Source organism: Pocillopora damicornis, chromosome 8, assembly GCF_964200805.1.
Source record: "Pocillopora damicornis chromosome 8, jaPocDami1.2, whole genome shotgun sequence".
Lineage (NCBI taxonomy): Eukaryota > Metazoa > Cnidaria > Anthozoa > Scleractinia > Pocilloporidae > Pocillopora > Pocillopora damicornis.
Genome location: NC_142677.1, coordinates 4477823 through 4503745, shown reverse-complemented (window position 1 = coordinate 4503745; position 25923 = coordinate 4477823). Strand labels below are relative to the sequence as shown.

The 25923-nt window shown below is 39.1% G+C and overlaps 2 long non-coding RNA genes and 1 pseudogene across 3 annotated transcripts; 2 read left to right on the top strand and 1 right to left on the bottom strand.

The window, feature by feature from the left end:
• The first annotated feature begins 23 nt into the window (after positions 1–23).
• Positions 24–24381, top strand: LOC149041056 (arf-GAP with coiled-coil, ANK repeat and PH domain-containing protein 2-like; annotated as a pseudogene). The gene is made up of 8 exons (XR_016189061.1): positions 24–381; positions 722–795; positions 948–1015; positions 1120–1200; positions 1995–2055; positions 2248–2297; positions 23127–23182; positions 23620–24381. The product of XR_016189061.1 is annotated as an arf-GAP with coiled-coil, ANK repeat and PH domain-containing protein 2-like (transcript).
• On the bottom strand, positions 2725–12730 carry LOC149041058 (uncharacterized). The gene is made up of 2 exons (XR_016189099.1): positions 12609–12730; positions 2725–2816 (listed from the first exon to the last, which is right to left on the bottom strand). It is a non-coding gene; the product is annotated as an uncharacterized LOC149041058 (long non-coding RNA).
• On the top strand, positions 16959–17405 carry LOC149041057 (uncharacterized). The gene is made up of 2 exons (XR_016189098.1): positions 16959–17083; positions 17216–17405. It is a non-coding gene; the product is annotated as an uncharacterized LOC149041057 (long non-coding RNA).
• Positions 24382–25923: the final 1542 nt, after the last annotated feature.

Below are 25923 nucleotides of genomic sequence, written 5' to 3'. Positions count from 1 at the left end.
TGTAACAAGTGAAGACTCTGAAAAGTAAGAACATGTTGCTTCAAATTTTCTCAGTGATGAGATTGCTAGCAGTGACTCACTTGATGAGGACAGACCGGGAACTAGTGCACCATCAACATCATGTCTAGACATTGAGAGGTGACGGGCAGCCTCCATTGGAGCAGCTATGTCTTCTGACAAGGGTAGAGATAGGGTTGGTTTATTTGATTCAACTATAAGAGAAGATGGTCTGACTCAGGAGGCAACCATTTGTGAAAGAGTGCAGAATAATGGCGATGGTGACCTGGAGAAAAGACTGAAGGAGGACAAAGAGAAAGCAATTGCCGTGTTGAAAAGAGTTCATCCCATAAGGGCATGCATCTTTAATTACCAAATAAAGAGGTCTGCACTATCTATTTATTTATTTGTTATTTCATTTTATGTTGTTTTTAATGTCCTGAGAGTTATTAAGTTGATACTTAGTGGTGATTATTCACCCTTTACACTCAAACATCAGCATGCATATTCTCCATACTGTTCTCTATACATTTAGTGACATGATGACAAGGAGAATTTGTTTAACATTTCAGTGCCTCTTTAGTTGGTGATCATGTCCTTTATTCTTGTGATCTTAATGTGTGATTCATGGGTGATACTGTAAGAAAAAAGTAGATGCTGGTCACTCTCAGGGGTCAACAGTTTAATGGTACATGACATTGCTTGTGGCTTGTTTTAATTGCAGGTTTTTGTTGCAGTTACTTTTCAAAGCAGCAGAATGGAAGAGTCTTCCTCTTATGGCTGCATCACTTGCAGAAGGTAGACAAGAACATGCTGCACTTATTGTTTATTTAATGGCTGCACAGACATTTCTGGAAAGTGATACTTACAGTAATCATACAAACTGTGTGTAACTTTCCACTTTCCTCAAAAATGTACAAGTCATGAAAGTATTTATGGAAAATTTTCAGGTGCCAAAGTGAATTGAGTAAATGAGGAAGATGAACAAAAAACAGCACTTCACCAGTCTGTCTTAGGGGTAGGTTTGACTCTTTCTGTTGACTGTGTTCTACTATGCTGAGTACTTGCAATTCCTTCAGGGAAGGGTCATCATGTAATGAAATTATTTTTTTCTTCCTCAAGGGATGGTTACCGGCTTAAATAAACCAGAAAGACGAGGGGAAGAGGTGCTCTTCATCATGCAGCACTTCTTGGGCAGACAGGGTGAGTTGATCAAAAAGAACATTCTATTAAAACCATTTTCTCTCTTACCTTCAATGTTCTCTGCAGTCATTGTGAGTGTATAAGAGAACTTTGCTTGTGTCTGTAAAGCAAAGCATTCTACTTCTTTTTCTTTCTCGCTTCAAGTTGTTATTATCAGTATATGAATATTGGTAAGGTTAAGACTTACAACCACATGTTTCAGTAAAAATTCCATAATTGTGTGTTCTTAAACTTTAACTTTAAAGTAAACTTATTTCTATTACCTTTCATGAGGGCTTTTATAAACCATGCAAAGTGACTTTCCCATTATTCATATTGTTAGGGTTTTTCTGGTTTTCAAAATGGTAGCCAACTTACAGATCAAAAGTCGTTTTATGTGACTTCTCTCACCTAGGAGATTGGAAAACACAATCATTTGTGGCCTGTGGCTATTTTTTTAGAACCATGTTTGTTATGACCTTCACTATTTCCTGCAGTCTTTGTGAGTCTATTAAGAACCTTGCTTGTTTCTGTAAGGCAAAGCATTTTATTTCTTTTTCTTTCTTGCTTCAAGTTGTTATTATCAATATATGAATATTGGTAAGTTTAAGACTTACAACCACATGTTCCAGTAAAAGTTCCATAACTGTGAGTACTTAAACCTAGTTCCTGTAGCTCTTAGCAACCAGTTCTTTCCTTAGCATAGTGTCTATCTCTAGAACACAATACAGTGGTGTGGCCAGGGCTTAAAACAGTTCACCCAGCTGTGGCATCATCTGTCATCACTTATATTAATACTGCTCCTTTATTTTCAGTCCTATCCTCTTGTTCCTGAAGCGAGGAGGTAACCAGCATGATGTTGATGAGAATGGAGAGGTGAGTGTGAACATAATGTGGTGATGCATGAAAAAAGCCCTTGGAGACAACCTCCCCTGAACTGCTAGACTTTCCTTCCAAATTTCCCTTGGAAAACAGAGGATGCAGTAGATGTTGCATGAAAGGTCACAAGTGGCTTTAAAAACAGTGCTCATGAAAGTTTCTTTGATCAATTTCTTTGATCAATTTCAGGACACTCTTACAATTGCACTAAAACAAACAAATGCAGATATTGTTACTCTGTAAGTATACAAATGCAATTTATAACAGTAGATGTTGTCTGATTATGATGCTGTTCCTAGGAACTGGTTTTTTATTTATCCTTCAAGAGGTGAATGAAAGAATCCCAAAAAATTGGAATTGGAATTCACACAGCAGTCTTTAGTCATTGTCTTCTTTTGGTAAAGAATCATTGTTAGGAATTGTAAATTTTATATCTTTTTTGGATGTCAGGTTATTACTGGGCTACCTGTGGTAGCCCAGTCATAAAATGCCTTTGTTTTTTTGTCGTCTTTTTTTTTTTACTGGGATACCTGTGGTAGCCCAGTCATAAAATGCCTTTGTTATTTTGTCTTTTTACTGGGATACCTGTGGTAGCCCAGTCATAAAATGCCTTTGTTTTTTTGTATTTTTACTGGGATACCTGTGGTAGCCCAGTCATAAAATGCCTTTGTTTTTTTTGTCTTTTTTTTTTTTACTGGGATACCTGTGGTAGCCCAGTCATAAAATGCCTTTGTTTTTTTGTCTTTTTACTGGGATACCTGTGGTAGCCCAGTCATAAAATGCCTTTGTTTTTTTGTCTTTTTTTTTTTTTTCCTCCGCCACAAAATGGAAAAATTGCGCAATAGTACCCAGAGTTCATTGGGCCCTCAACACCATGACAACTAACTGTGATCCAATGAGGGTGAAGATGTTCACATGCTGATCACGTGTTATCTTGATGATGATTGACGTTGTCATGCATGGACAGGTCCGGGTCACATGACGAGCACGAGATTTTCTTTTGTCGGTCGTTTCGTATTTCAACGTGTTTGGATTACGATCACCTGAAGCGTTATAGCGCAAACGCTCGAAATACTTACAGACGCATACACAAGTCGTATTGTTCGCGGCCACTCCACACTAAAAGATGTTATTGAGCGGTAATTTTGGACCGGATTGAGTCGCGAACTGTGTATCCGTTGTAGTTTCTGGTGATTTCTGCCGTTTTAAGCTTGCTTTACCATCACTGTTATTCACATCATCTACTTTTATTACGTTGGTAAAATCTGTACAGACATCACACAAACCAACTCGCGCACAAAATAAGAAGAGTATATTGAAGGCTTGAAATTATATTACGATCGATTTTCATCAAGAAATGGGCCAGGAATTTTCCACAATAGTGCAAATAATCGTGAAGGCTGATCGAGGAAAAGCGATTGCGTGACGCTCGGTAAGCTGTAAGATGACATATTATTATTTACCAGACGTAAAAACTCTTCAGATTCTCAGTCTGCATTTTGTACCCACTCTGCAGTCTCCAGTCTATATTTTGTATCCGGTCTGCTGTCTGCATTTTGTACTAACAAGTATCTGTGGCACCAATACAGTTTACTTTTGGTTACATTTATTCGCACAACACACATAATCTACCACTAAATACCTGTGTGTGAGGTAATTCGACATTTTCGTTCTTTTCCACGTTAATACTCTTCTTTCCTTTTGTAAGAATGTAGACCACAAGTAATCCACCCACCCTACAGAAAATAACTCTTGCATGCATATCATGCCTATGTTTTAAAATAGGTGTGTGCCCTTAGCCAGACTTGAGCTCACTATTTCAGTATACTAATCCGACACCCGTAGTATCACTACACTTGATTCCAAGGATCCAGTACCATCCAGGTATCCCAGTTACCCTGCTCACAGGGTCTAGTTTTTTTTTTTTTTCCTCCGCCACAAAATGGAAAAATTGCGCAATAGTACCCAGAGGTCATTGGGCCCTCAATACCATGACAACTAACTGTGATCCAATGAGGTGTTCACATACTGATCACGCGTGTTATCCCTCAACTCCATGACAACTAACTGTGATCCAATGAGGTGTTCACATGCTGATCACGCGTGTTATCTTGATGATGATTGACGTTGTCATGCACAGACAGGGCCGGGTCACATGACAAACACGAGATTTTGCTTATAAAACTCTTAGGTCAGTTGTTTTGTATTTCAACGTATTTGGATTGCGATCTTCTGGAGCATTATAGCACAAACGCGCAAAATACTTACAGACGCATATACAAGTCGTATTAATCGCGGCTAATCCACACTGAAAGATGTTATTGAGCGGTAATTTTGGAACGGATTGAGTCGCGAACGCTTGAAAGCCATGAAAGCCTTGAATGCCTTGTATGCTAAGTATGCCAATGTCTTAGCTGAAAAATGTTCACTTGTTGTAAAAAGCAAAATCTGAAATCTGAAACCAAACTGCATATACTCTATGCAATCTATTTATATATAACAACTTTATTTAAATAATAACATATAACATATTATTATTAAAAAAGGGTTATAGAACAACACTACTACCGTGAGACTGAAGAACATAGCTATAAGGGATGCAAACTGCTTGTGAAGAAAGACGACATGTTGGATTCACTTGATGGCAAGGAACGTAGCTACGATAACAGTACGAATGGTATTAATTTCACGATCAGAAAGGTGAATCTTACGTTTGTTTTCATTGTAGTTGTATGGATATTCTTTTTTAATAAATACGTGATCCAAAACCCTGTGTTTTTTTGTGTATAATGTTGTTATGTTAAATATTGTTTACGCAATTGTCTTGTCACAAGCGGCCCAAGCTCACGTCTCGAGAAAAAGCCAACGATTAATTCATGAACGCGTCACGCGTTGTGTGACTCGGTGTTAAGTTACGAGAGGAACTGCACGTTATAAGGAATAGTACAGGGAACGAAGTATGGTCGATTTACAACGATACATATTTCGAAATATGAACATTTTTCTCGTAAAGTCAATAAAAATTACTCATACCCTGTGTATCCGTTCTATTTTCTGGCGATTTCTGCCGTTTTAATCTTGCTTTACCATCACTGTTGTTCACATCATCTACTTTTATTACGTTGATAAAATCTGTACAGACATCACACCAACCAACTCGCGCGCAAAGTAATAAGACTATATTGAAGGCTTGAAATAATATTGCGATCGATTTTCATCAAGAAATGGGCCAGGAATATTCATCAATACTGCAAATAATCGTGAAGGCGGATCGCAGAAAAGCGATTGCGTGACGCTCGGTAAGCTGTAAGATGACATGTTATTATATACCTGACGTAAAAACTCTTCAGATTCTTAGTCTGCATTTTGTACCCACTCTGCAGTCTGCAGTCTATATTTTGTATCCGGTCTGCAGTCTGCTGTCTGCATTTTGTACTAACAGGTATCTGTGACACCAATACAGTTTATTTTTGGTTACATTTATTCGCAGAACACACGTAATCTACCACAAAATACCTGTGAGTGAGGTAATTTGACATTTTCGTTCTTTCCCACATTAATATTCTTCTCTCCTTTCGTAAGAATGTAGACATCACTCACAATGTTTCAAGTAATCCACCCACCCTACAAAAAAGTAACTCTTGCATGCATAGCATGCCTATGTTTTGAAATAGGTGTATGCCCTTGGCCAGACTTGAGTGCACTATTTCAGTATACTAGTCCGACACCCGTAGTATCACTACACTTGATTCCAAGGATCCAGTACCATCCAGGTATCCCAGTTACCCTGCTCACAGGGTCTAGTTACTGGGATACCTGTGGTAGCCCAGTCTTAAAATGCCTTTGTTTTTTTGTCGTTTTTTTTTTTTTTTCCTCCGCCACAAAATGGAAAAATTGCGCAATAGTACCCAGAGGTCATTGGGCCCTCAACACCATGACAACTAACTGTGATCCAATGAGGTGTTCACATGCTGATCACGCGTGCTATCTTGATGATGATTGACGTTGTAATGCACGGACAGGGCCGGGTCACATGACGAACACGAGATTTTTGCCCATAAAACTATTTTGTCAGTCGTTTTGTATTTCAATGTAATTTGATTACGATCATCTGGAGCATTATGGAGCAAACGCTCAAAATACTTATAGATGCATACACAAGTCGTATTGTTCGCGGCCAATCCACACAAAAAGATGTTATTGAGCGGTAACCGTGAGACTGAAGAACAAAATTCAAATGGATGCAAACTGCTTGTGAAGAAAGACGTCATGTTGGATTCACTTGATGCCAGGGAACGTAGCTACGATAACAGTGCGAATGGTATTAATTTCACGATCAGAAAGGTGAATCTTATGTTTGTTTTCATTGTAGTTGTATGGATATTCTTTTTTAATAAATACATGATTCAAAATCCCGTGTTTTTTGTGTATAATGTTATTATGTCAAGTATTGTTTACGCAATTGTCTTGTCACAGGCGACCCAAGGTCACCTTTCGAGAAAGAGCCAACGATTAATTCACGAACGCGTCACGCGTTGTGTGACTCAGAGTAAGTTATTCTAGGAACCGTTGAAAATTTGAACACGTTATCAGGAATAGTATAGGGAACGAAATATGGTCGATTTACAACGATAAGTATTTCGTAATATGAAGATTTTTCTCGTAAAATGAATAAAACTTACTCATACTCTGTGTATCCGTTGTAGTTTCTGGCGATTGTTGCCGTTTTAAGCTTGCTTTACCATCACTATTATTCACGTCATCTACTTTTATTACACTGGTAAAATCTGTACAGACATCACACCAACCAACTCGCGCGCAAAGTAAGAAGACTATGTTGAAGGCTTGAAATAATATTACGATCGATTTTCATCAAGAAATGGGCCAGGAATTTTCCACAATTGTGCAAATTATCGTGAAGGCTGATCGCGGAAAAGCGATTGCGTGACGCTCGGTAAGCTGTAAGATGACATGTTATTATATACCAGACGTAAAAACTCTTCAGATTCTCAGTCTGCATATTTTACCCACTCTGCAGTCTATATTTTGTATCCGGTCTGCAGTCTGCTGTCTACATTTTGTATTAACAGGTATCCGTGGCACAAATACAGTTTATTTTTGGTTACATTTATTCGTACAACACACATAATCTACCACAAAATACCTGTGTGTGAGGTAATTCGACATTTTCATTCTTTCCCGCGTTAATAATCTTCTTTCCTTTTGTAAGAACGTAGACCACTTACAATGTTTCAAGTAATCCAGCCACCCTAGAAAAAATAACTCTTGCATGCATAGCATGCCTATGTTTTGAGACAGGTGTATGCCCTTGGCCAGACTTAAGCTCACTATTTCAGTATACTAGTCCGACACGCGTAGTATCACTACACTTGATTCCACGGATCCAGTACCATCCAGGTATCCCAGTTACCCTGCTCACAGGGTCTAGTTTTTTTTTTTGTCCTCCGCCACAAAATGGAAAAATTGCGCAATAGTACCCAGTGGTCATTGCGCCCTCAACACCATGACAACTAACTGTGATCCAATGAGGGTGAAGGTGTTCACATGCTGATCACGTGTTATCTTGATGATGATTGACGTTGTCATGCACGGACAGGTCCGGGTCACATGACGAACACGAGATTTTTGCTTAGAAAACTCTTTTGTCGGTCGTTTTGTATTTCAACGTGTTCTGATTACGATCACCTGAAGCATTATAGCGCAAACGCTCGAAATACTTACAGACGCATACACAAGTCGTATTGTTCGCCGCCAATCCACACTAAAAGATGTTATTGAGCGGTAATTTTGGACCGGATTGAGTCGCGAACTGTGTATCCGTTGTAGTTTCTGGTGATTTCTGCTGTTTTAAGCTTGCTTTACCATCACTTATTCACATCATCTACTTTTGTTACGTTGATAAAATCTGTAGAGACATCACACAAACCAACTCGCGCACAAAGTAAGAAGAGTATATTGAAGGCTTGAAATTATATTACGATCGATTTTTATCAAGAAATGGGCCAGGAATTTTCCACAATAGTGCAAATAATCGTGAAGGCTGATCGAGGAAAAGCGATTGCCTGACGCTCGGTAAGCTGTAAGATGACATGTTATTATTTACCAGACGTAAAAACTCTTCAGATTCTCAGTCTGCATTTTGTACCCACTCTGCAGTCTCCAGTTTATATTTTGTATCCGGTCTGCTGACTGCATTTTGTACTAACAGGTATCTGTGGCACTAATACAGTTTATTTTTGGTTACATTTATTCGCAGAACACACATAATCTACCACAAAATACCTGTGTGTGAGGTAATTCGACATTTTCGTTCTTTTCCACGTTAATACTCTTCTGTCCTTTTGTAAGAATGTTGACCACCAGTAATCCACCCACCCTACAAAAAATAACTCTTGCATGCATAGCATGCCCATGTTTTGAAATAGGTGTATGCCCTTAGCCAGACTTGAGCTCACTATTTCAGTATACTAATCCGACACCCGTAGTATCACTACACTTGATTCCAAGGATCCAGTACCATCCAGGTATCCCAGTTACCCTGCTCACAGGGTCTAGTTACTGGGATACCTGTGGTAGCCCAGTCATAAAATGCCTTTGTTTTTTTGTCGTCTCTTTTTTTTTTTTTTTTTTTTTTTTTTTTCCCTCCGCCACAAAATGGAAAAATTGCGCAATAGTACCCAGAGGTCATTGGGTCCTCAAGACCATGACAACTAACTGCGATCCAATGAGGTGTTCACATACTGATCACGCGTGTTATCCCTCAACACCATGACAACTAACTGTGATCCAATGAGGTGTTCACATGCTGATCACGCGTGTTATCTTGATGATGATTGACGTTGTCATGCACAGACAGGGCCCGGGGTCACATGACAAACACGAGTTTTGCTTATAAAACTCTTAGGTCAGTTTTGTATTTCAACGTATTTGGATTGCGATTTCCTGGAGCATTATAGCGCAAACGCGCAAAATACTTACAGACGCATATACAAGTCGTATTAATCGCGGCTAATCCACACTGAAAGATGTTATTGAGCGGTAATTTCGGAACGGATTGAGTCGCGAACGCTTGAAAGCCATTAAAGCCTTGAATGCCTTGTATGCTAAGTATGCCAATGTCTTAGTTGAAAAACGTTCACTTGTTGTAAAAAGCAAAATCTGAAATCTGAAACCAAACTGCATATACTCTATGCAATCTATTGAACAACGCCACTACCGTGAGACTGAAGAACATATCTATATGGGATGCAAACTGCTTGTGAAGAAAGACGACATGTTGGATTCACTTGATGGCTAGGAACGTAGCTACGATAACAGTACGAATGGTATTAATTTCACGATCAGAAAGGTGAATCTTATGTTCGTTTTCATTGTAGTTGTATGGATATTCTTTTTTAATAAATACGTGATCCAAAACCCTGTGTTTTTTTGTGTATAATGTTGTTATGTTAAATATTGTTTACGCAATTGTCTTGTCACAAGCGGCCCAAGCTCACGTTTCGAGAAAAAGCCAACGATTAATTCATGAACGCGTCACGCGTTGTGTGACTCGGTGTTAAGTTACGAGAGGAACTGCACGTTATAAGGAATAGTACAGGGAACGAAGTACGGTCGATTTACAACGATACATATTTCGAAATATGAACATTTTTCTCGTAAAATCAATAAAACTTACTCATACCCTGTGTATCCGTTGTCTTTTCTGGCGATTTCTGCCGTTTTAAGCTTGCTTTACCATCACTGTTGTTCACATCATCTACTTTTATTACGTTGATAAAATCTGTACAGACATCACACCAACCAACTCGCGCGCAAAGTAAGAAGACTGTATTAAAGGCTTGAAATAATATTGCGATCGATTTTCATCAAGAAATGGGCCAGGAATATTCCACAATAGTGCAAATAATCGTGAAGGCGGATTGCAGAAAAGCGATTGCGTGACGCTCGGTAAGCTGTAAGATGGCATGTTATTATATACCAGACGTTAAAACTCTTCAGATTCTTAGTCTGCATTTTGTACCCACTCTGCAGTCTGCAGTCTATATTTTGTATCCGGTCTGCTGTCTGCATTTTGTACTAACAGGTATCCGTGGCACCAATACAGTTTATTTTTGGTTACATTTATTGCAAAACACACATAATCTACCACAAAATACCTGTGAGTGAGGTAATTCGACATTTTCGTTCTTTCTCACATAAATATTCTTCTCTCCTTTTGTAAGAATGTAGACATCACTCACAATGTTTCAAGTAATCCACCCACCCTTCAAAAAAGGAACTCTTGCACGCATAGCTTGCCTATGTTTTGAAATAGGTGTATACCCTTGGCCAGACTTGAGCGCACTATTTCAGTATACTAATCCGACACCCGTAGTATCACTACGCTTGATTCCAAGGATCCAGTACCATCCAGGTATCCCAGTTACCCTGCTCACAGGGTCTAGTTACTGGGATACCTGTGGTAGCCCAGTCATAAAATGCCTTTGTTTTTTTGTCTTTTTTTTTTTTTTCCTCCGCCACAAAATGGAAAAATTGCGCAATAGTACCCAGAGGTCATTGGGCCCTCAATACCATGACAACTAACTGTGATCCAATGAGGTGTTAACATACTGATCACGCGTGTTATCCCTCAACTCCATGACAACTAACTGTGATCCAATGAGGTGTTCACATGCTGATCACGCGTGTTAACTTGATGATGATTGACGTTGTCATGCACAGACAGGGCCGGGTCACATGACAAACACGAGATTTTGCTTATAAAACTCTTAGGTCAGTTGTTTTGTATTTCAACGTATTTGGATTGCGATCTTCTGGAGCATTATAGCACAAACGCGCAAAATACTTACAGACGCATATACAAGTCGTATTAATCGCGGCTAATCCACACTGAAAGATGTTATTGAGCGGTAATTTTGGAACGGATTGAGTCGCGAACGCTTGAAAGCCATGAAAGCCTTGAATGCCTTGTATGCTAAGTATGCCAATGTCTTAGTTGAAAAATGTTCACTTGTTGTAAAAAGCAAAATCTGAAATCTGAAACCAAACTGCATATACTCTATGCAATCTATTGCTGGTTTTCACGTGACGTCATTAAATTTCAGACTTCAGAACTATTGATCCTCCTGAGATTTTACTTTCATGATGTATTAGAGCAGCTAAAAACTAATATTGAGACAAATTTTCACTCCAAATGGGTTCTTGGTTTAGTGATAGACTACTCTTGAATTTCTAAGCTTTTGCGTGACGTGGCCTTTACATGACGAGCGAGAGAGCTGTTATGTTGGTTTAAAAGGTGACTTATTTAGGGAAATTCAGCTATCTGAACAGTTCTTGTATTAGAATAAAGTATTATTGTTACGTTTATGAGTTCTTAGAGAGATAAATTCACGCTTTTGTAGCAAAACTCAGTGACAGATGTTTCTGCTGGTTTCCGGCCGCCATGTTGGTGCCCATCTAGGTGGGCACCAGCATGGCGGCTCCATACAAATCTCTATAAATTTGCAGTCTGTCTGCAGTCTGCTGTCTGCATTTTGTACTAACAGGTATCTGTGACACCAATACAGTTTATTTTTGGTTACATTTATTCGCAGAACACACGTGTTGGCAACCGTCTGTCTCGGAAGACAATGGAAATCTGCACCTAAGAAGTAGAATCACTTCAAGCTGCACCGCCGGCTGTGGCTGTGAAGCCCAATACGGGAGCCGCAGACCCGCTGGCATTTTGTGCAGGTAAAGTCATTTGTGGGGGTTGGTTGAATGGGGGCAGACTGGAGCCTCTGTCGCCTGTGAGTCCTCTTCACCTCCCACTGGCTCTCCCTCTTCAACTCGGCTTGTTTGACGCCGACCTTGACAGTCGATCGCCAGAGTGTACGGTCGGCTGTTGCTGACTCAAGGTTTCCAGGGCTGATGCTGCAGGTCTTCAAGTCACGCTTGCAGACATCCTTGTAGCGCAGAGTTGGTCGTCCTGTTGGCCGCGTCCCTGTGGCGAGCTCACCGTACATGATGTCCTTTGGGATGCGTCCATCATCCATTCTGCATACATGGCCGAGCCAGCGCAGTCGCCTCTGGGTCAGCATGGCATACATGCTGGGTAGACCTGCCCGTGATAGGACCTCTGCATTTGTGATGCGGTCTTGCCAGGTGATGCCAAGGAGTCGTCTAAGGCAGCGCATGTGAAAGGCATTCAACCTGCGTTCTTGGAACACACGTAATCTACCACAAAATACCTGTGAGTGAGGTAATTTGAAATTTTCGTTCTTTCCCACATTAATATTCTTCTCTCCTTTTGTAAGAATGTAGACATCACTCACAATGTTTCAAGTAATCCACCCACCCTACAAAAAAGTAACTCTTGCATGCATACCATGCCTATGTTTTGAAATAAGTCTATGCCCTTGGCCAGACTTGAGCGCACTATTTCAGTATACTAGTCCGACACCCGTAGTATCACTACACTTGATTCCAAGGATCCAGTACCATCCAGGTATCCCAGTTACCCTGCTCACAGGGTCTAGTTACTGGGATACCTGTGGTAGCCCAGTCATAAAATGCCTTTGTTTTTTTGTCTTTTTTTTTACTGGGATACCTGTGGTAGCCCAGTCATAAAATGCCTTTGTTTTTTTGTCGTTTTTTTTTTTTTTCCTCCGCCACAAAATGGAAAAATTGCGCAATAGTACCCAGAGGTCATTGGGCCCTCAACACCATGACAACTAACTGTGATCCAATGAGGTGTTCACATACTGATCACGCGTGTTATCCCTCGACACCATGACAACTAACTGTGATCCAATGAGGTGTTCACATGCTGATCACGCGTGTTATCTTGATGATGATTGACGTTGTCATGCACAGACAGGGCCGGGTCACATGACGAACACGAGATTTTGCTCATGAAACTCTTTAGTCAGTTGTTTTGCATTTCAACGTATTTGGATTGCGATCTCCTGGAGCATTATAGCGCAAACGCGCAAAATACTTACAGACGCATATACAAGTCGTATTAATCGCGGCTAATCCACACTGAAAGATGTTATTGAGCGGTAATTTTGGAACGGATTGAGTCGCGAACGCTTGAAAGCCATGATGGCCTTGAATGCCTTGTATGCTAAGTATGCCAATGTCTTAGTTGAAAAACGTTCACTTGTTGTAAAAAGCAAAATCTGAAATCTGAAACCAAACTGCATATACTCTATGCAATCTATTGAACAACGCTACTACCGCGAGACTGAAGAACATAACTATATGGGATGCAAACTGCTTGTGAAGAAAGACGACATGTTGGATTCACTTGATGGCAAGGAACGTAGCTACGATAACAGTACGAATGGTATTAATTTCACGATCAGAAAGGTGAATCTTACGTTTGTTTTCATTGTAGTTGTATGGATATTCTTTTTTAATAAATACGTGATCCAAAACCCTGTGTTTTTTTGTGTATAATGTTGTTATGTTAAATATTGTTTACGCAATTGTCTTGTCACAAGCGGCCCAAGCTCACGTCTCGAGAAAAAGCCAACGATTAATTCATGAACGCGTCACGCGTTGTGTGACTCGGTGTTAAGTTACGAGAGGAACTGCACGTTATAAGGAATAGTACAGGGAACGAAGTATGGTCGATTTACAACGATACATATTTCGAAATATGAACATTTTTCTCGTAAAATCAATAAAACTTACTCATACCCTCTGTATCCGTTGTAATTTCTGGAGATTTATGCCGTTTTAAGCTTGCTTTACCATCACTGTTATTCACATCATCTACTTTTATTACGTTGATAAAATCTGTACAAACATCACACCAACCAACTCGCGCGCAAAGTAATAAGACTATATTGAAGGCTTGAAATAATATTGCGATCGATTTTCATCAGGAAATGGGCAAGGAATATTCCACAATAGTGCAAATAATCGTGAAGGCGGATTGCAGAAAAGCGATTGCGCGACGCTCGGTAAGCTGTAAGATGACATGTTATTATATACCAGACGTAAAAACTCTTCAGATTCTTAGTCTGCATTTTGTAGCCACTCTGCAGTTTGCAGTCTATATTTTGTATCCGGTCTGCAGTCTGCTGTCTGTATTTTGTACTAATAGGTATCCGTGGCACCAATACAGTTTATTTTTGGTTACATTTATTCGCAAAACACACATAATCTACCACAAAATACCTGTAAGTGAGGTAATTCGACATTTTTGTTCTTTCCCACATTAATATTCTTCTCTCCTTTTGTAAGAATGTAGACATCACTCAAAATGTTTCAAGTAATCAACCCACCCTACAAAAAAGTAACTCTTGCATGCATAGCATGCCTATGTTTTGAAATAGGTGTATGCTCTTGGCCAGACTTGAGCGCACTATTGCAGTATACTAGTCCGACACCCGTAGTATCACTACACTTGATTCCAAGAATCCAGTACCATCCAGGTATCCCAGTTACCCTGCTCACAGGGTCTAGTTTTTTTTTTTTTCCTCCGCCACAAAATGGAAAAATTGCGCAATAGTACCCAGAGGTCATTGGGCCCTCAACACCATGACAACTAACTGTGATCCAATGAGGTGTTCACATGCTCATCACGCATGTTATCTTGATGATGATTGACGTTGTCATGCACAGACAGGGCCGGGTCACATGACGAACACGAGATTTTGCTTATAAAACTCTTTGGTCAGTTGTCTTGTATTGCAACGTATTTATATTGCGGTCTCCTGGAGCATTATAGCGCAAACGCGCAAAATACTTACAGACGCATATACAAGTCGTAGTAATCGCGGCTAATCCACACTGAAAGATGTTATTGAGCGGTAATTTTGGAACGGATTGAGTCGCTAACGCTTGAAAGCTATGAAAGCCTTGAATGCCTTGTATGCTAAGTATGCCAATGTCTTCGTTGAAAAACGTTCACTTGTTGTAAAAAGCAAAATCTGAAATCTGAAACCAAACTGCATATACTCTATGCAATCTATTGAACAACGCTACTACCGTGACACTGAAGAACATAACTATATGGGATGCAAATTGCTTGTGAAGAAAGACGACATGTTGGATTCACTTGATGGCAAGGAACGTAGCTACCATAACAGTACGAATTTCACGATCAGAAAGGTGAATCTTATGTTTGTTTTCATTGTAGTTGTATGGATATTCTTTTTAATAAATACGTGATCCAAAACCCTGTGTTTTTTTGTGTATAATGTTGTTATGTTAAATATTGTTTACGCAATTGTCTTGTCACAAGCGGCCCAAGCTCACGTCTCGAGAAAAAGCCAACGCGTTAACGATTAATTCATGAACGCGTCACGCGTTGTGTGACTTGGTGTTAAGTTACGAGAAGAACTGTACGTTATAAGGAATAGTACAGGGAACGAAGTATGGCCGATTTACAACGATACATATTTCAAAATATGAACATTTCTCTCGTAAAATCAATATAACTTACTCATACCCTGTGTATCCGTTGTATTTTCTAGCAATTTCTGCCGTTTTAAGCTTGCTTTACCATAACTGTTGTTCACATCATCTACTTTTATTACGTTGATAAAATCTGTACAGACATCACATCAACCAACTCGCGCGCAAAGTAAGACGACTATATTGAAGGCTTGAAATAATATTGCGATCGATTTTCATCAAGAAATGGGCCAGGAATATTCCACAATAGTGCAAATAATCGTTAAGGCGGATTGCAGAAAAGCGATTGCGTGACGCTCGGTAAGCTGTAAGATGGCATGTTATTATATACCAGACGTAAAAACTCTTCAGATTCTTAGTCTGCATTTTGTACCCACTCTACAGTCTGCAGTCTATATTTTGTATCCGGTCTGCAGTCTGCTGTCTGCATTTTGTACTAATAGGTATTCGTGGCACCAATACAGTTTATTTTTAGTTACATTTATTCGCAAAACACACATAATCTACCACAAAATACCTGTAAGTGAGGTAATTCGACATTTTTGTTCTTTTCCACATTAATATTCTTCTCTCCTTTTGTAAGAATGTAGACATCACTCACAATGTTTCAAGTAATCCACCCACCCTACAAAAAAGGAACTCTTGCACGCATAGCATGCCTATGTTTTGAAATAGGTGTATGCCCTTGGCCAGACTTGAGCTCACTATTTCAGTGTACTAGTCCGACACCCGTAGTATCACTACACTTGATTCCAAGGATCCAGTATCATCCAGGTATCCCAGTTACCCTGCTCACAGGGTCTAGTTTTTTTTTTTTCCTCCGCCACAAAATGGAAAAATTGCGCAATAGTACCCAGTGGTCATTGGGCCCTCAACACCATGAGAACTAACTGTGATCCAATGAGGTGTTCACATGCTGATCACGCGTGTTATCCCTCAACACCATGACAACTAACTGTGATCCAATGAAGGTGTTCACATGCTGATCACGCGTGTTATCTCTCAACACCATGACAACTAACTGTGATCCAATGAAGGTGTTCACATGCTGATCACGCGTGTTATCTTGATAATGATTGACGTTGTCATGCAAGGACAGGGCCGGGTCACATGACGAGTCACGAGATTTTGCTTATAAAAATCTTTGGTCAGTTCTTTTGTAATTCAGCGTATTTGGATTGCGATCTCCTGAAGCATTATGGCGCAAACGCGCAAAATACTTACAGACGCATATACAAGTCGTATTAATCGCGGCTAATCCACACTGAAAGATGTTATTGAGCGGTAATTTTGGAACGGATTGAGTCGCGAACGCTTGAAAGCCATGAAAGCCTTGAATGCCTTGTAGGCTAAGTATGCCAATGTCTTAGTTGAAAAACGTCCACTTGTTGTAAAAAGCAAAATATGAAATCTGAAACCAAACTGCATATACTCTATGCAATCTATTGAACAGCACTACTACCGTGAGACTGAAGAACATAACTATAATGGGTGCAAACTGCTTGTGAAGAAAGACGACATGTTGGATTCACTTGATGGCAAGGAACGTAGCTACGATAACAGTACGAATGGTATTAATTTCACGATCAGAAAGGTGAATCTTATGTTTGTTTTCATTGTAGTTGCATGGATATTCTTTTCTAATAAATACGTGATCCAAAACCCTGTGTTTTTTGTGTATAATGTTATTATGTTAAATACTGTTTACGCAATTGTCTCGTCACAGGCAGCGCAAGCTCACGTCTCGAGAAAAAGATGAACGCGTCACGCGTTGTGTGACTCGGTGTTAAGTTACGAGAGGAACTGCACGTTATAAGGAATAGTATAGGGAACGAAGTATGGTCGATTTACAACGATACATATTTCGAAATATGAACATTTTTCTCGTAAAATCAATAAAACTTACTCATACCCTGTGGATCCGTTGTATTTTCTGACGATTTCTGCCGTTTTAAGCTTGCTTTACCATCACTGTTATTTACGTCATCTACTTTAATTACGTTGGTAAAATCTGTACAGACATCACACCAACCAACTCGCGCACAAAGTAAGAAGACTATATTGAAGGCTTGAAATAATATTGCGATCGATTTTCATCAAGAAATGGGCCAGGAATATTCCACAATAGTGCAAATAATCGTGAAGGCGGATCGCAGAAAAGCGATTGCGTGACGCTCGGTAAGCTGTAAGATGACATGTTATTATATACCAGACGTAAAAACTCTTCAGGTTCTTAGTCTGCATTTTGTATCCACTCTGCAGTCTGCAGTCTATATTTTGTATCCGGTCTGCAGTCTGCTGTCTGCATTTTGTAGTAACAGGTATCCGTGGCACCAATACAGTTTATTTTTGGTTATAATTTATTCGCAAAACACACATAATCTACCACAAAATACCTGTGAGTGAGGTAATTCGACATTTTCGTTCTTTCCCACATTAATATTCTTCTCTCCTTTGGTAAGAATGTAGACATCACTCACAATGTTTTAAGTAATCCACCCACCCTACTAAAAAGTAACTCTTGCATGCATAGCATGCCTATGTTTTGAAATAGGTGTATGCCCTTGGCCAGACTTGAGCGCGCTACTTCAGTATACTAGTCCGATACCCGTAGTATCGCTACACTTGATTCCAAGGATCCAGTACCATCCAGGTATCCCAGTTATCCTGCTTACAGGGTCTAGTTTTTTTTTTTTTTCCTCCGCCACAAAATGGAAAAATTGCGCAATAGTACCCAGAGGTCATTGGGCCCTCAATACCATGACAACTAACTGTGATCCAATGAGGTGTTCACATACTGATCACGCGTGTTATCCTTCAACTCCATGACAACTAACTGTGATCCAATGAGGTGTTCACATGCTGATCACGCGTGTTATCTTGATGATGATTGACGTTGTCATGCACAGACAGGGCCGGGTCACATGACAAACACGAGATTTTGCTTATAAAACTCTTAGGTCAGTTGTTTTGTATTTCAACGTATTTGGATTGCGATCTCCTGGAGCATTATAGCGCAAACGCGTAAAATACTTACAGACGCATATACAAGTCGTATTAATCGCGGCTAATCTACACTGAAAGATGTTATTGAGCGGTAATTTTGGAACGGATTGAGTCGCGAACGCTTGAAAGCCATGAAAGCCTTGAATGCCTTGTATGCTAAGTATGCCAATGTCTTAGCTGAAAAATGTTCACTTGTTGTAAAAAGCAAAATCTGAAATCTGAAACCAAACTGCGTATACTCTATGCAATCTATTGAACAACGCTACTACCGTGAGACTGAAGAACATAGCTATAAGGGATGCAAACTGCTTGTGAAGAAAGACGACATGTTGGATTCACTTGATGGCAAGGAACGTAGCTACGATAACAGTACGAATGGTATTAATTTCACGATCAGAAAGGTGAATCTTACGTTTGTTTTCATTGTAGTTGTATGGATATTCTTTTTTAATAAATACGTGATCCAAAACCCTGTGTTTTTTTGTGTATAATGTTGTTATGTTAAATATTGTTTACGCAATTGTCTTGTCACAAGCGGCCCAAGCTCACGTCTCGAGAAAAAGCCAACGATTAATTTATGAACACGTCACGCGTTGTGTGACTCGGTGTTAAGTTACGAGAGGAACTGCACGTTATAAGGAATAGTACAGGGAACGAAGTATGGTCGATTTACAACGATAGATATTTCGAAATATGAACATTTTTCTCGTAAAGTCAATAAAAATTACTCATACCCTGTGTATCCGTTGTATTTTCTGGCTATTTCTGCCGTTTTAATCTTGCTTTACCATCACTGTTGTTCACATCATCTACTTTTATTACGTTGATAAAATCTGTACAGACATCACACCAACCAACTCGCGAGCAAAGTAATAAGACTATATTGAAGGCTTGAAATAATATTGCGATCGATTTTCATCAAGAAATGGGCCAGGAATATTCATCAATACTGCAAATAATCGTGAAGGCGGATCGCAGAAAAGCGATTGCGTGACGCTCGGTAAGCTGTAAGATGACATGTTATTATATACCTGACGTAAAAACTCTTCAGATTCTTAGTCTGCATTTTGTGCCCACTCTGCAGTCTGCAGTCTATATTTTGTATCCGGTCTGCAGTCTGCTGTCTGCATTTTGTACTAACAAGTATCTGTGACACCAATACAGTTTATTTTTGGTTACATTTATTCGCAAAACACACGTAATCTACCACAAAATACCTGTGAGTGAGGTAATTTGACATTTTCGTTCTTTCCCACATTAATATTCTTCTCTCCTTTCGTAAGAATGTAGACATCACTCACAATGTTTCAAGTAATCCACCCACCCTACAAAAAAGTAACTCTTGCATGCATACCATGCCTATGTTTTGAAATAGGTGTATGCCCTTGGCCAGACTTGAGCGCACTATTTCAGTATACTAGTCCGACACCCGTAGTATCACTACACTTGATTCCAAGGATCCAGTACCATCCAGGTATCCCAGTTACCCTGCTCACAGGGTCTAGTTTTTTTTTACTGGGATACCTGTGGTAGCCCAGTCATAAAATGCCTTTGTTTTTTTGTCGTCTTTTTTTTTTTTTTTTTTTTTTTTTTCCTCCGCCACAAAATGGAAAAATTGCGCAATAGTACCCAGAGGTCATTGGGCCCTCAACACCATGACAACTAACTGCGATCCAATGAGGCGTTCACATACTGATCACGCGTGTTATCCCTCAACACCATGACAACTAACTGTGATCCAATGAGGTGTTCACATGCTGATCACGCGTGTTATCTTGATGATGATTGACGTTGTCATGCACAGACAGGGCCCGGGGTCACATGACGAACACGAGTTTTGGTTATAAAACTCTTTGGTCAGTTGTTTTGTATTTCAACGTATTTGGATTGCGATTTCCTGGAGCATTATAGCGCAAACGCGCAAAATACTTACAGACGCATATACAAGTCGTATTAATCGCGGCTAATCCACACTGAAAGATGTTATTGAGCGGTAATTTTGGAACGGATTGAGTCGCGAACGCTTGAAAGCCATTAAAGCCTTGAATGCCTTGTATGCTAAGTATGCCAATGTCTTAGTTGAAAAACGTTCACTTGTTGTAAAAAGCAAAATCTGAAATCTGAAACCAAACTGCATATACTCTATGCAATCTATTGAACAACGCTACTACCGTGAGACTGAAGAACATAACTATATGGGATGCAAACTGCTTGTGAAGAAAGACGACATGTTGGATTCACTTGATGGCAAGGAACGCAGCTACGATAACAGTACGAATGGTATTAATTTCACGATCAGAAAGGTGAATCTTATGTTCGTTTTCATTGTAGTTGTATGGATATTCTTTTTTAATAAATACGTGATCCAAAACCCTGTGTTTTTTTGTGTATAATGTTGTTATGTTAAATATTGTTTACGCAATTGTCTTGTCACAAGCGGCCCAAGCTCACGTTTCGAGAAAAAGCCAACGATTAATTCATGAACGCGTCACGCGTTGTGTGACTCGGTGTTAAGTTACGAGAGGAACTGCACGTTATAAGGAATAGTACAGGGAACGAAGTATGGTCGATTTACAACGATACATATTTCGAAATATGAACATTTTTCTCGTAAAATCAATAAAACTTACTCATACCCTGTGTATCCGTTGTATTTTCTGGCGATTTCTGCCGTTTTAAGCTTGCTTTACCATCACTGTTGTTCACATCATCTACTTTTATTACGTTGATAAAATCTGTACAGACATCACACCAACCAACTCGCGCGCAAAGTAAGAAGACTGTATTAAAGGCTTGAAATAATATTGCGATCGATTTTCATCGAGAAATGGGCCAGGAATATTCCACAATAGTGCAAATAATCGTGAAGGCGGATTGCAGAAAAGCGATTGCGTGACGCTCGGTAAGCTGTAAGATGGCATGTTATTATATACCAGACGTAAAAACTCTTCAGATTCTTAGTCTGCATTTTGTACTCACTCTGCAGTCTGCAGTCTATATTTTGTATCCGGTCTGCTGTCTGCATTTTGTACTAACAGGTATCCGTGGCACCAATACAGTTTATTTTTGGTTACATTTATTGCAAAACGCACATAATCTACCACAAAATACCTGTGAGTGAGGTAATTCGACATTTTCGTTCTTTCCCACATAAATATTCTTCTCTCCTTTTGTAAGAATGTAGACATCACTCACAATGTTTCAAGTAATCCACCCACCCTTCAAAAAAGGAATTCTTGCACGCATAGCATGCCTATGTTTTGAAATAGGTGTATACCCTTGGCCAGACTTGAGCGCACTATTTCAGTATACTAATCCGACACCCGTAGTATCACTACGCTTGATTCCAAGGATCCAGTACCATCCAGGTATCCCAGTTACCCTGCTCACAGGGTCTAGTTTTTTTTTTTCCTCCGCCACAAAATGGAAAAATTGCGCAATAGTACCCAGTAGTCATTGCGCCCTCAACACCATGACAACTAACTGTGATCCAATGAGGGTGAAGGTGTTCACATGCTGATCACGTGTTATCTTGATAATGATTGACGTTGTCATGCACAGACAGGTCCGGGTCACATGACGAACACGAGATTTTTGCTTAGAAAACTCTTTTGTCGATCGTTTTGTATTTCAACGTGTTCTGATTACGATCACCTGAAGCATTATAGCGCAAACGCTCGAAATACTTACAGACGCATACACAAGTCGTATTGTTCGCCGCCAATCCACACTAAAAGATGTTATTGAGTGGTAATTTTGGACCGGATTGAATCGCGAACTGTGTATCCGTTGAAGTTTCTGGTGATTTCTGCCGTTTTAAGCTTGCTTTACCATCACTGTTATTCACGTCATCTACTTTTATTACATTGGTAAAATCTGTACAGACATCACACAAACCAACTCGCGCGCAAAGTAAGAAGAGTATATTGAAGGCTTGAAATTATATTACGATCGATTTTCATCAAGAAATGGGCCAGGAATTTTTCACAATAGTGCAAATAATCGTGAAGGCTGATCGCGGAAAAGCGATTGCGTGACGCTCGGTAAGCTGTAAGATGACATCTTATTATATACCAGACGTAAAAACTCTTCAGATTCTTAGTCTGCATTTTGTACCCACTCTGCAGTCTATATTTTGTATCCGGTCTGCAGTCTGCTGTCTACATGTTGTACTAACAGGTATCCGTGGCACAAATACAGTTTATTTTTGGTTACATTTATTCGCACAACACACAATCTACCACAAAATACCTGTGTGTGAGGTAATTCGACATTTTCATTCTTTCCCGCGTTAATAATCTTCTTTCCTTTTGTAAGAATGTAGACTACTTACAATATTTCAAGTAATCCACCCACCCTAGAAAAAATAACTCTTGCATGCATAGCATGCCTATGTTTTGAGACAGGTGTATGCCCTTGGCCAGACTTGAGCTCACTTTTTCAGTATACTAGTCCGACACGCGTAGTATCACTACACTTGATTCCACGGATCCAGTACCATCCAGGTATCCCAGTTACCCTGCTCACAGGGTCTGGTTTTGGTATCTATTATGGTAAACATATAGCTACTTTTGGTCCATTTCTAACTTGTCAACATTTACTAGACAGTGAAAAATTAAATTGTGTTATAGGTTGAGACTGGCAAGACTAAATGAAGAAATGAGAGAAGATAATGAGATTGCCCAGGGTAAGATCTTTTAAAGAGTACTCCATCTATTTCTTTCTGATTTGTTTTCTTTGTCGTTGTTTTTGTTTTAATTATCAGTGAATTTAAGGAGTGGCAAGCAATGCAATCCAACCACGGCATTGTTCATCATGTTTGTCTACAACAAAAGTCCACTATCCCTGGATATTTCTGGGCAAGCAGTATGATAAAAAATATTACTCTACTTATCCATGATTATAATTAGTTGCAGAGGGAAATTACTCATCAATCACTCAAAGGGGTGTAAAGGGTCTAACAAGGAGAATTTGTAAAACCATGAAGAGCTTTGTTAGTTGCTGATCATTTCCTTGATTCTCGTGACTTGAACATTTGATTTAAGGGATAAATTGTAAAGAGAAATTAGAACCTTGTCACTGTCATGGATTAAAGGACTAACTGCTGTCATTTTTTTGTTTCAGGTGATGTTACATTCAATGATGTATTCAGAGATTTTTCTAATATGGCATCCAGAGATCCTGACAGGCTTAAACGCAATTTTGATGCAAGTGGACCAAGTAGACAGACACAACTGTGATAGCAAAATCAATTTGTTCCACCTTCAATTGAAAACAAATATTTGAGGTCACTTCACATCAAAATGTTTCATTGCTCAAAAATAAGCAAACAAATTCTCATTTCACTGAAGAAACCAATTTGAATATTCATTCTAGATTTAATCATACCACAAACACAAAAGGAGTACAATTATATATCCAATTCTTGTTTAGTTTTGTAGTAATTTGCACTAATCAGGAATTAATGTTGCACACTGACAATATTATTACCTGTCATGTAATGAAAGAAAACTGAACAGTACAAATTAGCATATTTTTTATTCATTAGGAATGTAAAATTTTCCCCATGATAATAACAGCATTGTTGAGAGGAGAGAATGGAATCTTGCACTGAAAAATTTGAGGAAAGAAAACATACTAGTAAATCATTCATTTAAAAAAAAGGAATGAAATTTGTAAATAAAATTTCCCCTATGACAACTGAATGGAAGGAAGGACATCAATGTTTAATGAAGAGTTGACTGTATGAATACTATGGTCAATGCTCAGTTATGAAAAATTGTACAGACTAACTAGTATTGAATTATTATTTAGTTGATTTTGACCAGATTTAGTGGTTTCCTCCATTAGATTGATGTTGATTTAAAAAATAAAAAACAAACTCATCTCTGCCTTTTTGTTTGAAGTCCCATCAGCTAATTTTTGTTTACCTTTTTACACCCTAACATCAGTATACATATTCTCCAAACTTTTTGTTATACATTTTCTGAGGGGCTGGCAAGGAGAATTTGTTTAACAAACAAGAGCTGCTTTATTTGGTGATAATTCTCTGTATTCTTGTGACCTCAATGTTTGATTCAGGGGTGATATTGTAAGGAGAAATTAGATCCCAGTCACTTTCAGGTTGGGGTATTGGGGTTTTCGGTTTTGGCTATTTTTAAGATTGGTTTTTCGGTCTTTGTGCCAGAAAACTTCGGTTTTTACTATTTGGGTCCCGTTTCTCTTCGATCTGAGCGGAAAACATGCGTCTCCACTGATCTCGAATAGCCGCAAAAAGCTCTGTATGCTCCACTTGTCACCACTGCATCGGATCGATCAGCGTTTTGATCACTAGGATGTGGACATTTAAGGCTGTTTTGCATGCGATTTTCGGTTTTGATCTAATTTTTTTTCGGTTGTGTGTTTTTAGTGATTGCGGTTGCTAATAGACCCCGATGCCCCCCTTCCTCAGCGGTTTAACAGGTTTAAGGGTGTGAATGAATTACGATTCTTGTCAACTTTTAACAATGCCACCCAAATATTTTAATTTCGATCCATTGTCAACTTGTCTCCAAGTCTGACAAGCAAATCAAAAGGTCCGCTTCAGGTTTCATTTATTCTCTTTTTTCGAAGAAGCCAAAATCAAACTCAAAGTAAGCGAAGATAGGAACTTTTGAAGTTGTAGTTGACGAAAACAAAGTATTTTAGAGACTTCGTAGAAAAAAAAGGTGCCAAGTGGAAAAAAAATCACTTCCAAAACTGTTTTGTTTTGTTTTCCATTTCAAACTGTGGTAATGTGGTTTGTTTATGACACCAAATGCTTAGCTCTATTAATTATGAATGCAGACAAAACTTGGTTTCTAATACTTTTATTTCAATTGTTTTAATTTGAAAACAAATTTCCCTGAAAACATACTCCACTTATCACATTCTTGTCAGAAACAAACCTAAATAAAACTTCAAGGATTGTCAACTGTCCATATCATTTTATAATTTATCATCTTTCAGGCTCTAGCGCAGCTCCCCAAGCTCCGACCATTTTGGTCGCCATTGCGAGACAACATTTGGCGACTGAAATTTCGACAAAAGTCGCCAATTGGCAACAAACAGATATAAAATAAAGAGGAGGACATGTTGAAAATTTACCCAACGAAAAAGAAAAAGGAATCTTTCGATTTCTTTACATTGATTTAAGTCAGTCAAATGTAAACTTAGCAGCATCATAACGTTGAAACGGTTAGATTTAAGTCGTTAAACTTCCCAATAGTGGCGCGTTATCGCGAAAAAGAAAATCTTGAAGTTGCGAGGGTACCGTCGAGGAATTTCCGATACAGTCCCTAAAAATTGTATAATAACATTAGCATAATAATAGCGATTGCCAAGTCACGCACACTATTTCCATCCTTTAGTCAACAAGTGTGAAATTGGTTCAACCTCAGCGAGGAGACC